This window comes from Melospiza melodia, chromosome 4, assembly GCF_035770615.1.
Source record: "Melospiza melodia melodia isolate bMelMel2 chromosome 4, bMelMel2.pri, whole genome shotgun sequence".
Classification (NCBI taxonomy): Eukaryota; Metazoa; Chordata; class Aves; order Passeriformes; family Passerellidae; genus Melospiza; species Melospiza melodia.
The window spans coordinates 72,564,669-72,567,852 of record NC_086197.1 but is presented as its reverse complement, the minus strand read 5'-3'; the positions used below and the strand labels follow the sequence as shown (position 1 = coordinate 72,567,852).

Sequence of the window (3,184 nt, the reverse complement as noted above, 5' to 3'; positions counted from 1 at the left end):
AAAGTACTTTATCATTAAAAGAAAATTATTAACAAGCTAATAACTTCTTAGGTTTTAAAATAAATGGTTCATTTGAATCTAAAAATATTTTCAGACCTGAAAATATTTATGTAAGAAAGCTACTTGGCATTTTCAGTCATAAATCCAGTACTCTTACATTTTTGTAAAGATAATATTTAAAAAAGCGTAATATGAATATTTTTAAAAATACAGAACCATTTATTTTAGTCCTAAGTTGTGTTCCTTTAGATCTGAGTTATTCTGGTTCCATTAAATAATCCTTTAGTTTAAAATAAATTTCCCATTCTAAAGTTCCACTTTGGAAAATCTACCATTTAGTGTTTCTTACAATTCTGCTGTTCTTCCTGATAGCAGGAATGCAGCACCTCAACTTCACATTTCACTGAAATGCCTCTTGTCAGAGGTTACAGCTGAACAAAGAGCATATAAGCATGTTTGCATAAGTCCATGAAATCCAAATGTTGCTGATAAAAGAGACAAATGGAAAAATAGTTCAGCTATAAAAGAGAAGGCAAAGGAGACAAAGAATTACATCCTTATTTGCCAGTCTCCTATACAAGGATGAGATATATTTTAAAAAATCAAACACAAATTTAATTTTCTTTTTATCAGTAATATAGTGCCCTTAAGAAAAATACGTAAGGCTTTTACAGCTGCAAGTTAAAATGAAAACCAAGATATCACAGTTTAGAAAGCAAATTAGCTTTGAATAAATATTCAAAGCAGCAACAATCATACAGGCAAAAAAAAATAAAATAGGTTTTTCTTTAGTGAAAAGGTGAGAAAAGAGCTCAGTGATTGCATTTCTTATTCCTTCAGTTGTCTTTTCCAACTCCTGGTCTTTGTCAGAGATGAACTAGGTGGACCACTGAATTCAAATGGATCTCTTGATGGTGCAGGGTTTGTATATTTCTTGGATTTTCTCATAAAGGATTTTCCTATTGTTTCTAATTCTATTCAGATCCTTTTCAAAAAATACACTATTTGTATGGAAGCTTTCCAGACACCAAAGTAACAACTTGTAAAGACAGACAACATGATTGCAAAATATGTTTTGCCAGAGGAAACATCTATCTTCGCTCTAAAATCCAAGACAAGGAATTACACATTCAGACTTGATCTTTCAAGTTTTCCTCTGCTTTGGTACATACTCAGAAGCAGTAAAATAGGATTAGTTTTGATTAGAGTAAACTGGGAGATCAGCTCAAGACCTCTAGGACACGCCCAAGCTACTCGCCAAACGACAAGTAGAGAAGATTCTGGGTCTCCAAAAAAAAACTGCTTGGTTTTACTGGTCCCAATGATACCATAAAATTTAACACTTACATGATCATAAAAAATCCCCCATTTTGCTTAATTGTCAAAGAGGGAGCAAAAAACACTGCACTGCCTATGTGTGTGATAAAGTAGTTCTAATATGGGCAGTTTGGAGGATTCAATCTTTGTTGAAAAGTCCAAGATTTTGTTTTCTCACTATTGCAAAGTCAGATGCTTGGAAGACATTTTTAACGTCAATAAAGCATTATCAAGTCTCTTCTAGTAACAATAGGAACAGGGGGAAAAAAACCACTTTTCCCAGGTTCCTTATTTAATAAATTCAGCGGAGAAACAAATTACTGGAGTAAATCAGTGAAATTTCGGCAAAATGGTGAAGACATTTTACAATGGAAAACTCAGATTTTCTACTAAGCAAGCAGTAATGCTTATTAGTCCAAGCTTTTTTGCTATCAACAACTGAAGAATAAACTGTAGTTTTAAGTATATTTTTAAAATTCAATAAATAAATTAATAAATTACAATGTAACCTTTGTTTAAAAACAGCATCCAAACAACTAGCTCACTCACTCACTCACTCACTCACTCACTCACATACTCCAGTCTCATTTCTAGAAAAGAAACGAATTGAAACTAGAAAACTAGTTTCATTTCCTGCACAGGCATTTATTTTGTATTTAAAGCTTTCACCAAGCATTTATTTGTTTCTGAAAATAGGTTTATTTAAAAACAAAAAACAAACAACCAGAATACTGAAATGAAAACCTCACCAGTTTCAGGGTTTGTAAATTGATGGCCAAACTTGAAGAAAGGTAGTGTGACACGTTACACTGGACTTTTAACCAAACAAGAAATAAAAGGGAAAAAAAAGGAAAAAAAGAAAAAAGAGAACCTGGAAAGAAGCTCCCTTTATTGTAGGAATTATTTCTTTCATCATCTGTAAAGACACTTGGAGTTATTAATATGCAATTATAGTTTCAACAGCTGCAAACCTAGAATTAATTACCACTTAAATATTTGATCTTACCTACCTGTATGGCTTTTAGATACTTATTGGAAGAATTCCCTTAGGTGTAGTCCACCTCTCTAGAAATTGTTTTCAGTTTTTTGTTTTGTAATTGCCTCAATATTTTTAAAAGAACAAGTAAAAGTGTTTTGGTAATGATGATGGAAATACTATCTTACTATAGGCATGCATTTTTATATGTAGCAGCATAAACATTCTTTAATACTACACTACACACTACACTTGATCTTAGCCAAAAGGCCGAGAAGCAAATGAAATTGCAAAGCCACTCTCTATCATTTACCAACAGTCATGGATTACTGGTGAGGTTCCGGATGACTGGAAGCTGGCCAATGTGATACCCATTCACAAAAAGGGTGCAAAGGAAGATCCTGGCAATTATAGACCAGTCAGCCTGACCTCTATACCTGGCAAAATAATGGAACAGTTTATATTATGTGCCATCATGCAAAATTTGCAGGACGGCCAGGGTATCAGACCCAGCCAGCACAGATTTAGGAGGGGTAGATCATGTCTGACTAACCTGATCACCTTTTATGACCAGGTAACCCGGCTAGTGGATACAGGGAAGGCTGTAGGTGTTGTTTTTCTGGATTTCAGCAAGGCCTTCGACACTGTTTCCCATAGCATACTCCTAGACAAATTCGCCGGCTGTGGTCTGGACAGGAATACCCTTTGCTGGGTTCAGAACTGGCTGGATGGCCGAGCCCAGAGAGTGCTGGTGAATGGTGCTGCATCCAGCTGGCGACCAGTCACCTGTGGTGTCCCTCAGGGGTCTGTGTTGGGACCAGTTCTGTTCAATATTTTTATTGACGATATGGATGAGGGCTTAGAGTCTTTTATTAGTAAATTCGCTGATGA

At 35.1% G+C, this 3,184-nt stretch overlaps 1 non-coding gene across 1 annotated transcript; it reads right to left on the bottom strand.

Moving 5' to 3' along the window:
• Positions 1-2,435: 2,435 nt before the first annotated feature.
• On the bottom strand, positions 2,436-2,575 carry LOC134418127 (U2 spliceosomal RNA). Its single transcript, XR_010027714.1, has one exon. It is a non-coding gene; the product is annotated as a U2 spliceosomal RNA (small nuclear RNA).
• Between the last annotated feature and the right edge of the window lie 609 nt (positions 2,576-3,184).